The sequence below is a fragment of the Macrotis lagotis genome, chromosome 7 (genome assembly GCF_037893015.1).
Source record: "Macrotis lagotis isolate mMagLag1 chromosome 7, bilby.v1.9.chrom.fasta, whole genome shotgun sequence".
Classification (NCBI taxonomy): Eukaryota; Metazoa; Chordata; class Mammalia; order Peramelemorphia; family Peramelidae; genus Macrotis; species Macrotis lagotis.
This window is the reverse complement of record NC_133664.1, coordinates 49,532,865-49,555,396: the sequence shown is the minus strand read 5'-3', so window position 1 is coordinate 49,555,396 and position 22,532 is coordinate 49,532,865.

Here is a 22,532-nt window from a genome sequence, read left to right as displayed (position 1 = left end):
CAAATCCCAGATTAACAAATTCTGACCTTGGTGGTGATGGACTGACACTGTGAATATTCATTTTTGCTCTCCCCCCAAGAGATTTATCAAGTTAACAAGATTTCTTCATGTAATTAATGAAGTTTTCAGAAGTGGGATGTCAGCTACTGTTGGGAACATGAGGTTTCATTTTTTATATCTTCCAAAGTGAAGAAATAAACTCTTAAGAGAGAGCAAAGTATCATGGAGGCTGATTGTGGCACAATGGAAAAGTATTGCATCTAGGTTCAGAAGATCCTGGCTTCAGATCCCAGCTCAGCTATTGACAACTGATGTAGTCAGGCTGGATTTTCTTATCCATAAAATAAAAGCCAGGACTAGATGATCTTTGAGATCTGCCGAGGCTCTATTTACTATCATGTGCTTTGACGTTTTATCCAAAAGGGAGGTGAAGGTGCTTCACACTTCCCTATGGTCCCTATACTAAATAATCAGTTATTTGGAAGCCATGGCCAACTAGAGTTAGCCTAGAGCTTCCAGACTCTCAGATCAAATTACAAAATAAAATTTTAAAGAATTCTTACGAAATTCCCACCTCTGATACATATTAGCTGTGTGACCCTGGTCAAGTCACTTAGCCTCTCAGTCCTTTAGGCAATTCTGAGATTTTGTTACAGAAAGGGTACTGACCTGCATTGATAAAAGGATATTTTCATCTTGGAGTAACCTATATCAAAGAAATCATAGGTCCGTTTTTGTCATTGTCTCGTAAAACTTCCTTTATTTTCCTGGCTTATCTTGCTCAGGGAAAGTGCTGGCCAAGTAACTACCAAAAAGTGGTCAACAAGAGGTGCAATCTTTAGCCCTCTGAGAGATCAAAGAGGTACACCCCAATGGCTTCAGATAGTTGGGCACAAGATCCATGACCCAGGGACTGGAAAAAATAACCCTTGATGAAACCAAATAATGATGCATGATTTTTTTTATTAAGATGAGCATCTGCCTTCATATGAAGTTGAGATTCATACTAGTTGAGATCACAAATGAATGAATGAACAAATGAATTAGTGGATAAAGCATGGGCAAAAGGCTATCATTCTCCTCAGAATCTACTGGAAAAGAGCAAGCCAGGAACTCATCCCATTTTTCTAGTGAGTGTGATGAGAGTGTCCATGACCATGCTCATTGGATGTCAACCCAGCCACTATAAAAATATGGACAGTGCTGTTTCATGTTGTCTGCATGGTATCATGGGGAAAGAGTGATCTGATCAATGTCAAGTCTTGGGTTCAAGTCCTACTTTGACACATGCTATGTGATGCTAAGCAAATTACTTAACCCTTCATGTGCCCCCAGGTGACTCTAAGATATGTCACAAAACAGTTGGTGAGTTTTCTTACTGAGATCTCTCCAGTCCAGAAATGTGACTGGCACAATGATTTCATCTCCCAGAACACAAGACAAGTAATCAACCTTGTTTGATGGGGAAAGCTCTTGGGATCCATATCCAAGGCAAGAGGGACAACTGCTTAGAAAACTGGCTTGGATAGTATAAAAAGATGGCTCTCCAGTTGCATGGCAGCATCCCAGCTTCCATTCAGCTCAGTAATTGTTCAGTTCTTGCTCTCCTGCTCTGGCAGAATCGTGGCGCTGTAGGCCGGCAGTGAAGAGTCAGGAGGGCGGCACTCACCGTAGTCACTGTTGCCCCCCAGAGTAAAGAGAAACCAGAGGGGAAGGTGTTCACGCAACCTTCTGCCACTAGGTTAACGTAGACAGTCGCCAGATAATGGCCGTCATTGTCAGTCTTTGCAATGAGAGCCCTAGCGTGGCACAGCTGCCTGCTGCTACCAGTGGGTGGTGGTGTTATGGGCATTAGCTTTGAGAAGCTTATAGAGCAGAGGGGGCTGGGATAAAGGACACAAATCAGGGGAAAACTGACAAGATTAAAAAAAAAATCCAGGGCCTAGTATTTACTGTTCATCCTCCTTGCTTGTGGTGTTATATATTGTCTGCTGTGAGTCATGCTGAGAGAGAGCCCGGCACAATAATAGCTGAGAGCAGCCTTGGAGCCCCCTGAGCTATTCTCCGCCAATGGCGCTTACTGGGGAAAGAGAGAGCATGATTCTGATAGATTTGTCTTTTTTCTTCTTCTCTCCAAGACCACCCAAAATTTTTAAGGACATTCCTAGGACAGGACCTACCTAGAAGTGTTTACAGCTAGGGTAGCTGAGAAGTAGCCCATCAAGGGTCAAAGTTAAGGTAGAGTCTATATATCACCCCACTCCAGGCTGTAAAGCAAAAGGCAAATAATTGGGATTGGGGAAGGGGGCAAGTAGTGTCATCATAGGCCTGTTTGTTCAATAATTTCCAGATTAAAATAAAACAATTAAAATATAAAAATTAAACCCTACCTTGTTCTGCCTCCCTCCACCTACATCTCAAGGCTTTTACCCAATGTCTCATGTTCACTTGAGAATTCTACAGAGAATGTGGAAAAGCATTAAAACAACCTGTAATTACACAACTGTTCACAGTCATGCCTCATCCAAGGCATTCCTTGAGGATGACCTTTATTATATTCTATCTATCTTCACTTGATAGGCTATATAACAAAGGGAGGCTGCATGGGATTAGGTTGGTTCTTGGTTCTTGTCCTTCAGTATTGAAGAAGACCAAAATGATAACACTTTGAGACAAATGATAGTATATCCAACTGTAGCTGATTGGACCAATACGAGCTTGGAATGCCCTACCACAAATTGAGCATCAATACCAGGGAACTTACAGTTGTCACATTTCCTTTGCGCTGCTTCAATTCTGCCTTCCTCATAGAGTGTGGCACCCTCACTGATAAGGGCACGCCATGCAGGATGATCCTGTGCCAGTGTCTCCCATGCTGTACACTCAGTTCTAAAGTTCTTTAATGAGTTCTTTAGGGTGTCTCAGTGTCACTTCTTCTGATCCCCTTGTGAGCATTTGGCCTACATGAGTTCTCCATACATTTTGGCAAACGTACATCTGGCATTCTGACAACATGTCCAGTCCATCATAGTTACACTGTAGTGCATGGGATTTAATGAAGGGTGAAGGTAAGTTTCAGGTGGATGCTCCATGTCATCATCAATATATTTACTCCCTCCAATGAAGCATTTATGAAGTGCCTACTGTATGTTAGTCACCATACTAAGTATAAGAGAAATGCAAAAATAGTCTCTGCCTTCAAGGAACTTCTTAGATGATAGATCACTACCCCTCCAGGCTTCTCTGACCATCCTTGGTCTCTACTCCATTCCCTTCCACCATTTGACCATCATCAATACCAAGTAGATACTGAGTGGACAAGTCACCTCCCTTTAGTTTTGTTTCATTTTTTCCTTTGTTACCTGTTTTACCAAAGAATTCATGATCAAATAGTCAGTTGACTATTAAGGGTATATACATAACTATGACATTTATTACTGGGAAGTCAGGACCATATTCAAAGGTCTTTCCAAAAAAAAGTTGAAACTTTCTGGAGTTTATGCTGGACTTTCAGAGCCTTTGGGAAACCAGGGTCATCTCCTCTTATAATAAGGCATCAGAGTATGAATTTGTATGAAATAAAGGGCCATAGAGTCTAGTAGAAAATGAGGGGTACTCAATGAAATGATAAAACATTTTCCTTTCCTTATTAAGATGGATTTCATAAAAAGTAGCTAGGTGGTGAGAATAAAGACCTGAATTTCATTCTAGAAGACTGATTGTGAATCCTGCCACAATCATGTCCTAGTTGTGTGAGCCTGGACAAGTTACTTTTCTCAGAGTGGGTGCTTAATGAATATTTATTGACTAATATGACCTGGAATCTGTTTCCTCCTCTGCAAAATGTGCATTGTAACCTCTACCTGCTAGGTTTGCTCTAAGAATCACATAAGATAACAAAACTCTTTACAAACTTTAAGGTTTTATATTAATGATAACTTATTCTTTATATTATTATAAACATCCCCCTTTCCACTAAAGTCATTCTCCTTTGCTTTGTTGTGACATGTCTCTGGCACTTGATTCCCTGGCATCACAAGAGTGGAATGTATTCTCTGCCACATCATGAAAAAAATAGGAAAGTTTCCAGCATGGATGGTGTGGTGGATATAGTGCTGGCTGGTGTGTCCAGCATCTGAGACGTTTAGAGGTGCCTCTCCCAGATGGTTGACCTTGGAGGATGGATCATCTTCACTGTACCACCTGTGAAACTGAAGGCGGCACAAGGAGATATGATCTGCATCAGAGGAGACCATCCCTACATTGCTGAAATCCTTGGTCTTTGAAGTCTATCCATTGAAGTATTGTAACATCAGTAATGAGATAAACCATTTTGCCAGGGAAGTAGTGGTTTGGCACAAATCATTTCCCAAAGAATTAACGGTGACCTCCAATTCATAATGGAATGAAGTCAATAGAGATGCATTTTCAGAATCAGGATTACTAGGATTCAAGTGTTTCCAACTCTGGACCAAATCAACCCAAAGTTAATAGCACTTCCTTGCAAATCATTAATATTCAAGTAGCTTTGTGTAGTATCGTGTTGTAGAATGGTGTTGTATGGTGGAGTAGAGTGTTGGAGTCAGGGAGTTATGTATCCCTTGAAGGTAACCTGTTTCCTCATTCGTGAAACAAAGGGTTGAACTGACGTCCAAGGTTTGTTCCAACTCTAAATTCGTGATGTATGATTCTTTGAATGCTTTTAAAACTCATTACTCTTAATCTCATGTGCTCAAATCTCTGGTTTCTTTTAATTCTCAAGTAAAATCCCATCTTCTGCAGGAAACCTTTTCAAACCCCTCTTCATTATAGTGCCTCCTCTCTGTGTCTATATGTATTTGCTTCCCCATTAGGTTGTAAGCTCCTTGAGGACAGGAAGTATCCTTTTGCTCTTTTTTGTGTCCCCAGTGCTTAGTAAAGTTAGCAGGTGATTGATAAATATTATTTATTGATTGACATGTGCTGTTTTGTGATACAAAGCCCCTTTCAGAGCAAGAGTGGCAGTAGGGATGTCTGTTATATACATACCAGGTCCTGAGCTACCTTCCGAGCCATTTATTTGGACACACAGGCTGTGTCCATAGCGACAAATGAGTTCTCTTTAGCTTTGTGACTCCTCTTCAGGGAATACTATTTCCCAAGACCTAGATCGGGGTGGGCACCCTTTTATCTGCCAAGGGTCATTTGGATATTTATGATATCATTTGTGGGTCAAACAAAATTATCAACTGGAAAATTAGCCTGCTGTATTTGGTCAAACATTTAATTAATTCACCCCTAATAAGCTCCCAGATTTATTGATTTTCAAGTCCTGCCTGTGGTTGCCATGGCAGTACCAGACCAAATGATTTTGTGGGCCTTATACAATCCCAGGGCCACCAGAACAGATTGCCCCTATACTAGATCCTAGATCCTAGCGAATCTACTAAAGATCATTAGTGAACTTGAAAGTCTTATACTGTGGAAGAAAAGCTTTTTTAGAATTCACACTCAAAGAACTACTAGAGACAAGGAAGCTTATTCTGTTTGTACTTTTTAACATTAACAACAAAATAGCAAGCATTTATATGGTGCTTTAAGATTTGTAAAGCATTTTACAGAGATTATCTCATTTGTGATATTTGGGAATAAACATACATTCCTTTTGTTGTTTTTGCAAGGCAATGGGGTTAAGTGACTTGCCCAAGGTCACACAGCCAGTAATTAAATGTCTGAGGCAGGATTTGAATTCTTTTTGTCCCTCTCTCTCTCTCTGTCTGTCTTCTCTGTCTCTCTGTCTCTCCGTCTCTGTCTCTCTGTGCCTGTCTGTCTGTATCTCTCTCTTGTCCCTTTCCCAGAAGCATTTCTTTGCAAAATAAGAAATTAAAGTAAAGGGGTTGACCTTAAAGGGGAAAAGTACAATAGAAAGAACTCTATTTCTAAAAGTCAGAAAACATGGTTTTCGACAATTCAAAGAACAGATGAGGGGGTAAATGTGTGAATTAAAAAAAACCCCATCATTTATTAGTGCTTATTGTGTCCTAAGCCCCTGCCTTCTTTGAGCTCACCTTCTAATAAGGGAGACAACACACCAGAGGAAGTGATAGCCAGGGACCAGCATTTTTTCCTTAAATCTTTACTGGAATGGTGATGGACCTATCCTGGCTATTTCCTATCACTTGCCGTCTCTGGGCCTCAGATTTTTCATCTACAAAATGATACACTACTTCGTCATGCTTTCTGAGGTTGGTTCTAGATCCAGGATACCTACTAATATCTCAAACTCAACATGTCTGAAACAGAACTCACCATCTTTCTCCTCAAATTCTCCCTTTTTTCAATCTACCACTATCCTCCCAGTCATCTGGGTTTACAACCTTAGCGAGTGTCATTCTTAAAGTCCACTTACTGACCCACATATCCACAATTAGTTCTCAGATCTTGCTATTTCTACCTTTACAACCTTCTCGTCTCTGGCATACATTTACCCCTTTCTACTTAGACAGGAGTATATGGGGCCCTTAAGGAGAACCAGCACCTCTGATGTGACAGCTTGCCAAACCCTTCTCAGGGCTGCTCATCTGGTGTCCACCTAGCACTCAAATTCTTACCTAGAGCTCCAAGAAACTTTAGGATGGACAGCAGATCTTGGCAGATGGGCTAAACCAGGTTGAAGTCTCAAATTCACTGATGCATTAAAGGGGTGCCTAACCTAAGCATGGCACCTATATGGCACAGGAGGTAGAGTGCTGGTCTTGAAGTCAGGAAGAGCTGAGTTCCATCCAGCCTCAGATACTTACTAGCTGTGTGACTTTGGACAAGTCACTAGGCCCAGAATGCCTGAATCCAAGGCCATCTTCAGGCATCCTGGCTCATATCTGGCCACTGGACCCAGATAGGCTCTAAAGGAGAAAGTGAGGTTGGTGACAGCATAGAGCATAGTCCCCCCACCCAAGTTAAATCTAATACATGTGCTTGTCATGGCATCACCTCCTTGATGCCATGGTCTTCTTTGAGATCGAAGGACAAATTCTAAGCATGTAAAGACTTCCCCTGGTGGAATGGGCAGATAAAAACAATTTGATTCCATGTCCATGAAGGGACTGAAATAGAAACTGAGGAGTGCTTAAAGCTTGTTCAGTCACCAAGTCCATCAGCTGCATCCCAGGCTGTCACCAAGTTGTTTTGACTTTTGTCCTGCCACAGGAGTCTGATGACTCTGGAAGAGAGAGTGAGTCTGATGACTTTCTGCAGCTCTGCCTCACTGAAATCCAATTCACATACAAGTCAAAATATTACTCTATGATGTCAGTGGTTATCTTTGAAAATAAAACATGAACTACAGATCAGGTTCTCACTTCCTCTTGCCTAGACTGTTGCATTGGCAATATTGGGAAATTAATCACTCCATCTTCGAATCTCACCCCAGTTCAATCCATACACCACTGCCAAAGCAGTTTTCTTAATGCTGTCCCTGTTTTCCCCTTCCCTCTTTTCCCCCTACTACTTGATAAACTCCACTGGCTTCCTATTAATTTCAGGTTCAAATAAAAAGCCCTTTGTTTGGTTTTTAAAACAACCTGGTCCCTTCCTATTATGATTTACAGTCCTCCATTCCTTTCCAACCTAGTCAGCTTCATTTGGGATGCTCCATCTTCTATCTGGGAGCCTTTGCACTGGTTGAACCCCTGGCCAGAGGGCTCTGCTCCTTCACTGACACCTCTTAGAATCCTTGCTTCCTTCAAGATTTAGGTCACATGTGCCACCTTCTACAGAAAACCTTTCTCACTCCTCCAAAATCTGAGAGCCTTCTCCTTCCAGGTTATCTTCCATCTATTTCATATGTATTTGGTATGTAGCTAATTATTTATTTGCTTGCTCCCCCAGCTGGACTTGCTCCTTGAGGTCAAGTTCTGTTTTTGTTGTTATGGCTGTTGCTGTTAGTCTTGTTTGTATCTCCAGTACAGTGTCTGGCTCATAGTAATTGTCTAATAAATGCTGGTTGATTGATTTATTAATCCTCTTCTTTCCTTATCTTCCTATTGTATCTAATGCACTTGAGTCAAAACGAGCTCTTTTAAGAAACACGATGTTTGTTTCTAATTAAGATGCTCCCTTTCCTTCACCCACAAAGAGCTTTTAGAAGATTAATAACTGAGTTCTATGTGGCTTATTCCTAATGCCTGAGTTGTCCAATGCCAGCTTGTCCAACAAAAACCCCTCTTTTCTCCCCTCTTGGTTATATAGGTTACACTAGCGGAAAGAATGTGCAGGTATCTATGGGCACTTTTCATTCAGGAAATAATTTATATGACAATAAATTATCCAGAGAATTTGAAGTATTATTTTTAGTAGTCTGAAGTTACTTTCTATCCTCTATTGCATAAATAAATTGATACATTCACCTAAGGAACCGTGAACAAAAACTCACTGTGTTCTTGGGAAATCTGCAAGAAGAGCTTTATATGCCAAATTTAAAATAAGGAAAATTAAATTCATCATTATTATTATTATTATTATTATCATCATCATTATTATTTAATGGAGATATATGTCTATATGGTTTGCATTGCACTGATTGTATATCATCTATATTATCAAATAAGATATTTATTAAGCTCTTAGCATACTTTGCACAACATAAATGTTTAAGAAATGTCCATTCCTTTCTTCTTTTGAATACTGACTCAACAAACATTTATTAAATACCGATTATATGACAGAACTGTGCTATGCACTGCTCTGATTAATGTTTTCTTCTTATGCATCACCCTACTTTATTATAATTTTGAGTGTTGTTGCAGAACTGTCAAGGGAAATCCTTCCCTTGTCAGCTGTGCCACAACACTCAAAATTATATCAGGCATAGATAGATAGATAGATAGACAGACAGACAGATAGGTGGATATCAGGTATAGATATATTCATCTGATCTATGTTAAGATTCATTATGTTAAGATAATTGATTGGGGTGGAATAGTAGAAAAACAAAGATTCATTACTGGGACAGGACATAAGTTTAACAAATATATACTTGTTTATATATATATATATATATATATATATATATATATATATATATTAGTTATGTCTCTCTCTCTCTCTTCTTTCTCATCCTTTTTCTCTCCCTCCCTCCTTCCCACCTTCTCCTCCTCTTCTTTCTCCTCCTTCTTTCTCCTCCTCCTCCTCTTCCTCCTGCTCCTCTTCTTCCTCCTCTTCCTCCTCCTCTTCTTTCTCTTCCTCCTCTTCTTTTCCTTATCCTCTTCCTTTCTTCTTTTTCTTTCTTCTCTTTCTTCTTTTCCTCTCCTTCTTCTCCTCTTTCTCTTCTTCCTTCTCTTCCTTCCCTTCCTCTTTCTCTTTCCCTCTTTCCACTTCCTTTTCTTCCCCTCCTCCTTCTCCTCCTCCTCCTCCTCCTGCTTCTGCTCCTCCTCCTCTCTCTTTTCTCTTCTCTCTTCTTTCTCTCTTCTCTCTTCTCCTCTCTCTCTCTCTCTCTCTCTCTCTCTCTCTCTCTCTCTCTCTCCCCACTCCCATACTTCCTCCATCCCTAAAAAGTCATTATACTGAACCACAGTGGTAGCCTGATAATTTGCAAAGTCATGAACATTCAGGTTTTAGTTCTGTTTTTTCATCAGTTGAATTTCTTTAGGCCTCAGTTTCCTTACTTTTCAGTAGAGCATGAATCATCCCATATGGATTATTGTGCAGCCTGTGGTTACTAATTTTAATTGCATCCTTCTCTGCTTCCTGGTGTTAGGGATATTGCTGCCAAAACCCTGCAGCTGAGAATGACACAAGTATTTAAATTTACCAGAGACAGATGGCGACATAAATCTCCATTGTTACCAATAGCATTCCCAATGCGGCTGCTGTCTGTTTTGAATGGGATATTAGCAATAGTGAGTTCTCATAGGAGAACTTTTTAGATTCCCCTTCAGGAAGCAAAGATGCTTTACATTTTTGGTGGTGGCTTGGGTAGGGTTATGCATATTGCGGCAACAGTCGGACTTAGATTTAATTAAAGGTGAGCCAGTCAACAATACCAAGACTCCCTTCGAACTTGACTCCAATTCATTCAGGCCTCTTTGGCTTTTTTCATTTGTTCTTTTTCATTTTAGGTGATAGGGGTAAAGTTTTCAACCTTGCCACAGGAATCCGGGAAGTTGAAATCAGTCTATGGCATGCAGAGCAGCAATGAGGTTGTAGAGAACAAGGAGCAATCTTCAGGAGTGTCTTTCAGCGTGCCAGCCCAGAGGAAGGAGTTGTCTGGTGGTCATTCAGCATTTGGATATGGATTTGGTAGAACCAGGGGAGCTTTGCCCAAAGCAATGTATATTTTGTTCATTGGAACCTCACTAAATACCTTAGGGTTTACAGAGTCCAATTCACTCTAAACTTTTCTTCACTGGCCAACAACAGGTCTCAGACCTGGCCCCACTTAGTTGGCATTTGGGGCCTAATTGGCTCAGAGTGAATGTAAATAGCCATTGTCTCTGTTTTGGCCAGAAACCATGAGGGTCTTCCCTTCCCAGACTGATTTTTTAAAATTTTTTTTTGACTTTGCAAAAGGCCTCTTTGTTTGTTATCTCTCTTACTTACCATAATTATGGACTGGGTGTTCCCTCAGTTAAACTGAGTCTTGGGAAAGACCTTAGCCAATATCTTCTACTACAACCAAGGCCATCTCCAGTCATCCTGATTCAGATCTGGCTCTGGAGGAGAAAGTGAGGCCGGTATTAGGAACACCAGCTCCCTCACTTAAATTCAATTCCCTTGCATGAATGTGGAACTCAGTAGAAACTGGCCTAAATTATGATTCTACTCCCCCAGAAACCAAGAGGATTCTACTCCCCCAGGAATCTAGAAGTATTGAGGAAAATGCTTATACATTTGTTCTTCCTATATCTTTGAAGTAAATATCCATTTGTAAAAACCATACAATGTTACTGACCCCTTAACAAACAGGAGGAATATAGTCCTAGAGCCAATGGACTAGAGAAAAGACTCCCCAAACTCCTGGAAATTCCCTGGAACCTTAAAAGGTAATATATCAGGTCTTATTCTGAAAAAATTGGACAACATACATGCGACATAAGTGTTTGGTGTTGTTATTGCTATTATTGTATAGCATTACTACATATGTTCTACATGGTCAAGAGAGCAAACTACTGGTGATGAAGAGGAGACCCTCAAAGCTGAATAAAAGCCATGTCACCAAGAATAAAGTATTTTCTTTTCTGGATTTTAGCAAGGCAATGTGATTAAGTGACTTGTCTAAGGTCACTCTACTAAGTAAGCATTAAATATTTAGGGTGGGTTTGAATTTAGGTCCCCCTTACTTCAGGGTGGGTGTGCCATCCACCATATCACCTAGCTGCCTCAAGAATAAGGCATTTTCAAGAATCCCCAGTGATCTAAACCAAGAACAGACATTGCTCCCAGACCTAGGAAATCAAAGGGGCACTAGGAAATTCTGTTTTTAGTCTTTAGAAATGTTTTAATTTGGGGAGTAGAGAGCATTTTTCCTAGGGACAGGAAGTTATTTCTTTGCCCAAGTTCTAAAGCCATTTTGTCTTTAAATCTCATTAGGAAAATTACTAGTTGGTCAGATTCTTTCTACCAGAAAGATGCTGTTGTAGAACGTGGAGGAGAGAGCATAGAATTCCTCAAAGGCTGAAGACATTCTCTGTGGAGTGTTTGCCCCAAGATAAGTTAGGTCAATTGCGGTGGACAGGATCAAGCATTATCCCACCATTAGCCTTTTTGCTGTGTTTATTTCCTATGCCATTTGCTTTGATCTGGACTTGTGATTTCTGATGTGAGGGAACTCTGGGAGCAAATTCCCTCTATCAAAGTAGATAATCAATTGGTTTTCAAATTATAATCTTAGTTTCCTGGAGGATCAGAGATGAAGTGACTTGCTTAAGGTCACACAATCATTATGTAGCAGTCATCTTGACTCCTTTGCCAGACTTGTATTCACTACTTCATGCTAAATGCCCATATAAGCATTTAACACATTTTTTAAAATGAAAATTTTTTATTTATTTGTGTTTTACCAGTTTTATCTTGCTCTTTCCATTCAATGAAAAGTTCTTGTTTTCTATCTTTTAACTCCATCACAACTCTCAATTCTCTTATGAGGTAATTGGAAAGAGATATAAATAAAATTCCAAGAATGGTCACTAGAAGCTAGCTAGTCACTAGGGTCATGGGAGCCATCACTTACTCAGTTTTTTTCAGTGGGTCCTTCTCTGGTATCTTGGAGCTGATATCCAACGATGAAGAGATGGGGCTCACTCATTGACTTATAACCATGAGGAATAGCTTTTGACCCCAATGTGGACCTACTCTCAGAGGAGATATCCTCTAGTGAAGACATGCTCTTTTTCATTTAGGTTGGCCCTGTCATTGGACAGCAGATAAAAAGAAAAAAAAAAGCAGTGTACATAGGAAGAATGAAAAAAGACAATCCAAGAGGTTATAATATGAACTGCACAATTCTTGTATTAAGACTCATTATTCAGTCATTCAGTCCTTCAAAATCTAGCATCTAGATGACATGGGAGTAGAGCACTGGCTCTCAAGTCAGGAGGACCTGAGTTCAAATATGACCTCAGACACTTACTAGCTAGGTGACCTTGGGCAAGTCACTTCACCCTGATTGCCTCACATCCAGGGCCATCTCCAGTGGTCCTGATCCACTTCTGGTCACTGTACCCATATGGCTCTGTAGGAGAAGGTGAGACAGACCCTCCCATCACTCAAATTTAATTCATGTTGTAGTCTTCTTCAAAAATGAAGGACAACAGTAAGTATCTATGGATAGGGAAAATTGTGATAGGGACTGGGGGCGGTAGGTCCCCAGACCTCTCGTAGCTTATCTGGTGGAGGGAGAAGACGAAAACAGGGCAATGTACAATATATAATCAACATTACATAAGTGTAGTAGAAAGGGACAAAAAAGATGCTTAAGGTGCTAGGGGAACATTTGCTACTAATAGCACAATAAATGAAGGTTTCATGGAGAAGGCTGGCAGTTAAAGTCAGACTTTAAAGGGGGAATAACAATTCAATAAGTGTTGTTCAGTCATATCTAATTCTTCATGATTCCATTTGGGGATTTCTTGGCAAAAAAAAAAATTACTTTGTGCTGCTTTGGCTCATTTTACAGATGAGAAAACTGAGACAAATTGGGTTGAGTAACTTGCCCAGGGTCACATAATTAGTAAGTATCTGAGGCCAGATTTGAACTCCGAAGGTAAGTCTTCCTGGCCCCAGATACAACAACTCTATCCACTGTGCTACCTAACAAATATGGGGAAAGAGGACATTGCAGGAATATGAAAATGAGAAAAGACATGGAGATCTGAAGCACAGGGCATGTTCAGCAGGGCAGAGAGTAGACCTGTTTAGCTGGTGCTTAAATACAAGTATAGCAAGAACTCCAAATGGAACCCTTGGACTCCTCTGAATCCATTTTGTCTCATCTTTCCAATGGTAACCATTCCTCTCCTGCTGCACACAGAGCTTAAACACACACAGATCCCAAATGCTATTTATTCATTGTGCCTGACTCAGAGAATAAGACATGATTCCAGCCTAGTAGGGCTCAGGGATAATCAATACCCATCAATCAACATTAAGTCCTTGCCTTCCTGGAACTTGCAATCTTAATGGGAGAAACCACAGGAAAACAAATATAGACAAAGCAAAGGGTATACATGATAAATAGGGAGTTATTCACAAAAGGAGTAGAGAAGGCTTCTTGTAGAAGGAGAGATTTGAATGGGGACTTGGAGAAAGCCAGGGATCTGTAGTCAGAGCAGGGGAGGGAAAGCATTCCAGGCTGGAGGATAGGCAGATATACTAAGTCAAATTGCAATATAAAGCAGCATATAATTACAGAAGGAAAATCTTCCTAAAAAGTAAGAGTTAGGCTAGGTGGCGTAGTGGATAAAGCACCGGCCCTGGATTCAGGAGTACCTGGGTTCAAATCTGGTCTCAGACACTTAATAATTACCTAGCTGTGTGGCCTTGGGCAAGCTGCTTAAACCCTGTTTGCCTTGCAAAAAAAAACCTAAAAAAAAAACTAAGAGTTGCCCATGGGTGGTGTGGATTGCCTTGGATAGTGCTGAGTTACTTCTCAGAGATCTTCAAATAGAAGTTTATTGGTCATTTGGGGGGTGTCTGTGTCTTCTCCAGGCACAGATTGGATTGGCGACCCTCTGAGATTAATTGGAAAATCATACTAATGATAATTTTTTTCCTATAATTCTTGTATACCCGTTCTCCACTTCTTCCTTCTCCTTCTCCTCTTTCTCCCTATTCCTACTCCTCCCTCTACTCCCGCTCTCCCCCCTACTCCCACTATCCCTATCCCGATTCCTACTTCTACTCTTATCTATTATCAACTATCCACAATCTATTATCTGCTACTATTGTAGGAACAATCTACTACTAATAAGAATAAAAGGAGTCAAAACTGATATTGGTGAATCCAGAGTCAGAAAAGATGGCCTAAGGCTGATGTAGTTAGGTGAGTGCAAATACAAGAGGGTGGGGCTTGAGCTAGCTAGGGAGGCCTTGAAAAAAGAGGTAGAGAAAAGCAGTCATTGACAGTGGAGGAACCAGCAGGAGCAAAGGTCTGGAGATGGAATGAGTAGGCCACAGCCAGGAGGCCTGGTGAGAACAGATCTGTGTTGTGGAATTATCCTCACTCACAGTCAGTTTCTCCCGATTTCTTCTCACATAATTAATTTCCAGTTTTTCGAGTAGCTCGAACATCCAGATACAGAGAGAATACGTGATTCCAAGGAGCACCAGTCAAACTGAGACATTCTGAAGGGATGCAAAGAAAAAAGTCTGGAGGGGAAAAAAATGAAAATGAAATCCTGAGAGTCACTCACTTCATCCATAATCCTCTACCCGTCCTAAAGATTCAAATGGCCCATAGCAAGGAACGTGACTGTTTACATTCTCACCGGAAAAAATGTCACCCCAGAGGTCTCTGACAGCCCATATCCCTGACACTTCCTTTATTTAGCCAGGAAGATTGTTTGCTAGGGACGAGGCTGGGAAAGATGCCTTCAATGACTTCCTCGAAACTGAAGATTAGAAAGACCTGCAGCCTTTGAGAGAGACCCCACCTTTTGGCTAGGGCATGAGCTGTGAACAGGAGGAGGGCAGAGCTATATATTTTTTTCCTCTACTAAGCATAGGGGCCAGTGCCCCAAGAGCCCTCCCTAATCAGTTGAGGCACTGTTGGATATTTGCAAATGTCCTCATTAGCCAGTAGGATTGGAAACCACTATTTGGAGGTTGATGTACTGAATTTCTTGTTAACGGTCGTTGGCATTTATCCGTTTGTCTGTTTTCTCCTACAATGTCACTGGATGATGCTGCCTTTGCCTCTGAGACACAGCAAGAAGGAGCTGCCGAGCACATGAATACTAAGGAATTGGTTTCCTTAGTAACAATGTCCATGAAATTCTTGCCTTTCAGTCTTGTTTGTTTGTTTGCCAGAGTGGGCTGGGGAGACACCTGAACTCAAACCGGCTAAAAGTCTATGGCATCCTTTAATGGCCTAGACTCGGGGTCACATGTCTCACCTGGTGCCATACCTCACTTATGCTAAACTAATCATAATAATCTAAGGATTATGTAGCACCATAAAATGGGCAAAGTATTTCCCTCTAGGAGCTCATTTTCTCCTCATCACATCCCTGGGAGGCTGTTACTATTCTTGTCCCCATTTTGCAGATGAGGAAACTGAGGCTTAGAGAGGTTAGGTCAATCCCTGAGAGGTTGCTACTATTATTATCTCCATGTTATAGATGAGGAAACTAAGGTTTAGTGAGGTTAAGTGTATCCCAGGGAAATTGTTCCTTTTATTAGTCCCATTTTACAGATGAGGAAACTAAGGCTTAGAGAGGTTAAATGAACCCTGGGAGGTGTTACTATTATTATCTCCATTTTAGAGATGAGGAACCTGAGGCTTAAGAGGTTAATAGAGTCTTTGCATTCACATTTTCCAGATGAGGAAACTGAGGCTTAGGGAGGTTAAATCAATCCCTGAAAGGTTGTTACTATTATTATTCTCATTTTACAGATGAGAAAACTGAGGCTTAACAGGATAAGCAGGTCCCTGGGAGGTTGTTACTATGATTCTCCCATTTTACAAAGACACAGAATGGTTAGTGACTCACAGAGGGCCCCACAGTCAATCATTGCCTAAGATTCACTTCAAACTTGGGCCTCCCTAACTCCAGATTGAGCACTTTATTGACCCAAGCGGCTAGCTACTTCATTCTGACTAGGCTGGAATTACTTCAAGTGTCTCTGTCTCCAGATTCTTTTTCCTTTCAGGTGTTTGGGAGTCAAAACATGTTACTACAAAGATCTTCATGTGAGAAGCATTAAGTTGAAGAGGCTACACTCTGCAGGCGGCTAATTAGGCTTTTCCTGAAATAGTTTAAGAAGCAATGAATGTTTGACCAAGAATATGAAATCATAAAATGAGAAGATTAATCACATGGGGAAAGATTTGATAACACACTGAAGACCTACAGGTAGATTTTTTTTAAGGACAGTCTGTAGATCATGAAAAATATGGGACACTAAGAAGCCCCAAATACATTCAGTTCAGTGACCCTTTATTTTTAAGAATTGCCGGCTTCCCTGCCAGTTCACTCCCTTATTCCACCCAGGCACACTCAACTTGCCCCCACCTGCAAACCCCAGCCCACCCACACTCCAGAAGCACTTTGGTCCTGGGCAGGAAGCTTATAGGGAGTAACTGGCTCACAAAATCCTTGGCTCGGGTTCAAGCTCCCTCAAACAAAATGTAATAAGCATTCTTTACTGTGCTAAGTTCTGGGGATAGAAATATGAGCACAAAGGAAGACAATTCTTGCTTGCAAAGAACTTATGCTCTAATCGGAGAGGACGATGCAAAAGATAACTGGGAAGGGTCAGGAAAGGGAGGAAAAAGAAGGAAAAGAATGGTTCAGGATATGGTCTTGAAGTTTGGAAATTAAGGAGGGGAATGAAGTTTTGTCAACTTGGGCATCTCCACAAAAATGGAAGCCCCAGGTGGAACTCAGAGAAGTGGGCCAGCCTAGAGGAAGGATATTCCAGGTGTGGTTGGATATTCCAGAGTACAGAAATGCCAAGCCCCATGGACTCAACATTTACACTAAATCTTGTTATGACCTTGGGCGGCATTTCTCTTCTTTAATCCTTAATTCCCCCATCTGCAAAATGTGTGTGGGGTGGGGGCTGGGGAGGGGTTGTCTAGACAATCTCCAAGATTCCTTACAGGTCAGTTCCAATATTCTATGATTTGTTCTGGACTATTGGTCCCTCTTGCCTAGAGCCTTTGCTCTCTTCTCTCCTAGCTTGAATTCTTTATTGCTGTCTGACTTCTAGCAATGTTATCTGTCCTGTCTAGCCCTATAGTCCCTCTTGGCTTCAACCTACCTTTGTGGAACTCTGCCCCTTTTAGAATACCCAACTTTCTCATTTCTGGCTCATCAAACTTCTGATCACTTCTCGGAATGTATTCTCCTATTGCTGTCCCAGGAGCTAGTGGGGGTCCAGACAGACAGACTGGTCTAAATGTTCTGAGGATTGTATATCATCTAAACAAAGAAACTGATTGGGAACCTAATCTACACAATGGAGCAATAATCATGCATGGAGTTACTGATTGCTTTCTAAAAATCATTTTATATGTCTTGGAACTGAAATTCAAAGTCATAAGTCACAGAGATCACCCCATGTTAACTCCTGGAGACATTCAGCAGAAAGAGAATTGGAATTCTTTTACGAGATGGAGGAATATGAGGCTAGCCCACCACTCATATTCCTTTCCTCACAAATGCTGGTTCTATCAAAATTCCTGTCATTAGCTATGGGGGAAAAGATTAGCTTTTATGTAATGTGAGAAAAAATGGTGGAGCTTTGATAGCCTCTCCTACTATTTTCTTTGGTAGAAACCACCATGGGTATTTTCTGTGAAATATCTAGCCTTTAACTTACTAATTGAAATTTAGAAGTCACTGTACTGAATGGCCAATTCAAAAATCGACTTGCAGGTTTTCTCCTTCAGTAATACTCTGCTGGGTTCATGTCATGGAGGAAGAAGAGGAGAAAGGAGAAGTAGGAGGAAAAGAAGAAGAAAACCAAGAAGGAAAAGAAGAGGAGGGGAGGAGGAGAGAAAGGAGAAGGAGAAAAAGGGAAAGGAGGAGAATAAAGGAGAAGGAGAAGGAAAGGAGGAGGAAAAGAATGAGGAAAAGGAGAAGAGGAGCAAAGGAAGAGAAGCAGCAACAGAAGAAGGAAAAGAAGAAAGAAAAGAAGGATGAGTCATAGAAGAGCAAGAAGAAGAGGGAGAGGGGCAGCTAGGTGGCAATAATGATCTAGCTGTGTGGCCTTGGTCAAGTCACTTAACCCCATTTGCCTTGCAAAAACCTAAAAAAAAAGAGGGAGAGGGAGAAAAGAAAGAAGAGGAGGAGAAGGAGAAAAGAAAGAAGAGGAGGAGAAGGAGAAAAGGAGAAAAGGAAGAAATGCAGCAGCAAAAGAAGAAAAAAAAGGAAAAGGAGGATGAGTAATAAGAATAATTAAGAAGAAGAAGAAGAAGAAGAAGAAGAAGGAGAAGAAGAAGAAGAAATAAAAACCGTCCTAATCCTCTCCCATTGTGAGGAAGGCTTAAGATGTCTGTAGTAATTAAGAAAATAACAGGTGATATTTTTTTAAATGACAGCTCAACATTTCTGCAAAGATAGTATTTCCAGAAGTCAGTCTCACCTTTCTCTATCCTGGCCCCTGTCCTTTCCTGGGCTCAGAGTTCCAGTTCCAACTTACTTTAATGATATTAGATATTCATAATAGAAAATGGCCATATTACCAGAGTATTGCTAGTCCAAAGAGTAAATTTCAGGGTTTTTTCCACAATTCTTGTTCCTGACATCATTCCAGTTTCAGATGTTACTTCATTGAAGGAATCTGAAAATCAAAGGATATTCAGTGTAAAAAAATTATCTGAAGAAAAGTTAGCAGTTGTATAAATTAGTTATATCTTTCAGTGGCTTAGGAATGATTCCTTCACGTTTAAGAAAAATTTCAGTTTGATATTTGTGATTAAGCCAGCACATCGAGTTTTAACCACTATTAAAGAAATGAAGGGCAAGGCAGAGTGAGCCTGGAAAAGATGGCTAGTATTTAGCTGCATTGTGTTCCAATCTGCTGCACCCATTGGTCTTATTAATCAAATACTATGGGTTCTTTTTTTTTTTTTAGGTTTTTGCAAGGCAAATGGGGTTAAGTGGCTTGCCCAAGGCCACACAGCTAGGTCATTATTAAGTATCTGAGGCCGGATTTGAACCCAGGTACTCCTGACTCCAGGGCCGATGCTCTATCCACTGCGCCACCTATGGGTTCTTAACCATGGGGCCAAAACACAGTAGATCACCACTGATTATCAAAGTAAACTCTAACTCAAGAATAGTGAACTTAGAGTCAAAGTAGAGTCACTAACTACTTTGTATCTGGGTGACTGGGAAAGATCCTTCAATTCTAGGACATGTTGAATGTTTACTCAGGTTAAATAGCTCATTTATTTTTCTAAAAGTGTCCAGAAATGAAATATTGGACAATTCTCAATGAAGCCTAGTCTGGTAGATATGACCTTCTGATAAATTAATCTACAAACTCAGTCTTCTAAGGATCAAGGAAGGTCGGACCCAGATGCTCAAAGGGTTCTCAGCAAACTAATTGAGTGAGGTGATATTGGACCCTGAAAACAGCCATACAGAAGAGGCCTGCCCATTTGGGGTTGGACCAGATGTCATCATGTGAAAGAGTAGGAAATCTGGTTCCTATGATAAAAAAAAGAGCCCTTATTCCTGATTAACTGACCCAAGAAGGCAGATTCTGCAACACTGAATCAAAAGGACATTGAAAAACATAACTAATTCTCCAATTACCATATTTTAGCATATGGTTCCACACTGCTTTATTTCACAGTTATAATGAGATTGCTAATGCAGTGCAGAATGGGACAATACATTAATTTGGTACACAATTCCACTTATCTGATAGAAATGCCATATTTAGACAGCAGGAATCTTTCCCCAGGCAAGTAAGCAGCCCTTCCTTCAACATAAGAGTATTAATATTTTCTCTCTGTAGGGGCAATGGTGGGCTTTTTTTTCTACCGCTAAGACATATTGCATTATGTCTGCAGGTTTGAATTATGTGTATCATTCCCTTTATTATTATATGCATCCTATAAGCTATATACATTATTCCTAAACTTCCCTATGTGACTTCTTTCTGCATTTTTCATTTCTTTCTTTTTTTCTTTCTTTCTTGGCCTCTGGTGCTTTCAGACTGGATCTTTTCCAGGACCAGTCTGTGTGCCAGCCATAGTAAATACCAATTTCATTTCCATCCTATTATTTTTCTAATTAAGCGTTTGTCATGCAAAAGAAGATCTGAGGTGCCCTGTTTTCTATTATGCAAAGTATTCAGTTATGATAATGGCTTTCTGAGAGCTTCCTAAAGGTGATGGGGAAAGGAGACAAGAGAGGAATGCAATAAAACCCAGCCCACTTGGCCAGCTCTTTGCCTGCTCTTGTTCTTGGCATGTCTTGGCCTTGATCCTCATTTGCCTGCCACACACATTATCACTGACATTCCCCAACTCACACCTTAGGCACATGTAATTAATTGGCAGCCTTCAATGATAAGACTTCTGCTAACTGCCAACCCAGAGGACTAGCAATATCATCATGCCAGGTCATCCAACCTTGACTTCTTCCCATCCACCCACTTCCTTCCATTTCCATTTAGTAAAACCCATGCTTGTGGAAATTTACCTGGAGAGGTCAAGATGTTTCAGAACGAAGTCAGAATATGCCAGCAAGGACCCCTTGCTATTTCATCAAAATTCCCTTTCCCTTCTTAGGGCAAATCCTGAGGAGGAGGACTCTGCAGAAGGGGAGTTTATTTTCTAAACCCTTTGAATGCAAAGCTTTTCTGATTTCTAGGGCAAGATATTTTCTCCAGATAAACCTTAATAATCAAATTTTTATATTAATATGTTTCCCTCTCCAAAAAAAATGGTTATATTTTAAGCTCCAAATATTCCCCTAATTCTCAGAGAATCAACTATGAGGTTGAGGGGCTTAAAGATATTTAATATTACTTTAAGATACACTGAAATAATTTCCTTTTCCATATCTTAGAATCTCAGACACAGAGAATTCTTAGGAGTTGAAGAGAGACTTGGGAAATCATTATATTTCCCCCCCCCCTCTACCTGCACATGTGAGAGATGCTACAGGTGCACAGTAGTGTTGGGTCATTCAGCTCCTAAAATATGCCACTGAATGTATTCAAGTGGCTAGAGGAAAATACCCTGTAGGTTCAAGCTTGGAGCAAAGTACCTTACTGTAAAAATTCAGTTTTAATTGACAAAACAACTCATCATTGTTACACATTCATGAAAATTAAGCCATCATAGATCTTATTCAACCTTATAATAGCATATAGGATAAAGTTGGTCCTTCCTTTTGGAAGAAGACCATGACATCAGGGAGATCTGGGCTTAGTGACTTGTCCAAAGGCACACAGCTATTAAACGATTGAGGTTGAATTTGAACTCAGGTCTTCCTGACTTCAGGACTGGTACTCTATCTACTGTGCCATCTAATGGCTATGCTTAGGCTAGGCACCCCTTTAACTCACCAATAGATTTGAGATCTCAACCTGGTTTAGCCCATCTGCCAAGATGATTTACCACATTGTACCTGCTGTCCATCCTAAAGTTTCTTGGAACTATGGCTAAGAACTTGAGGGCTAGGTAGACACCAGATGAGCAACCCTGAGAAGGGTTTGGCAAGCCCTCACATCAGAGACGCTAGTTCTCCTTAAGGACCCCATACACTCATGTGTATGTAGAAGGGGGTAAATGTATGCCAGAGATGGCCCTGGATGTGGGGCAATCGAAGTGATTTGTCCAAGGTCACACAGCTAGTAAATGTCAGAGGCTGGATTCAAACTCCCATCCTCTTGACTCCAAGGTCAGTGCTCTATCCACTATGCCATCTAACTGCCTCTAGCATAGAGGAAAACTGGAGAGTAGATTCAAACTGGAAAGGACCTTAGAGATCAGCTAAATCACTGCCAATTCCATATTTGGCAGGGATGGAAATTGAGGTCTAGACAGGAGAAATAATCCATCCAATGTAATGCAGCTATTACAAATAAATAAAGCCTCCCTGATCCTTCCTGTCTCTTCATACGTCAAGCAAAACATGGTTTTTCCATATAGTTTTCCCTAGTAGCTGGCACATAGTAGGCACTCAATAAATATTTATTGAATTAAATATCTATTAGTCTACATTTTGAATTTCCACTCTTTTAGTGAGCTTATCACATTTCTCATCAGTTCTCAGCTTTAAGAAATCAATCTATGAAATGCTGATTTAGAGATCAGCTAAGGTGGGGGTGACTGCAGGTTTGACAAATGAGGTCTCTCTTTTTCAAAAGTA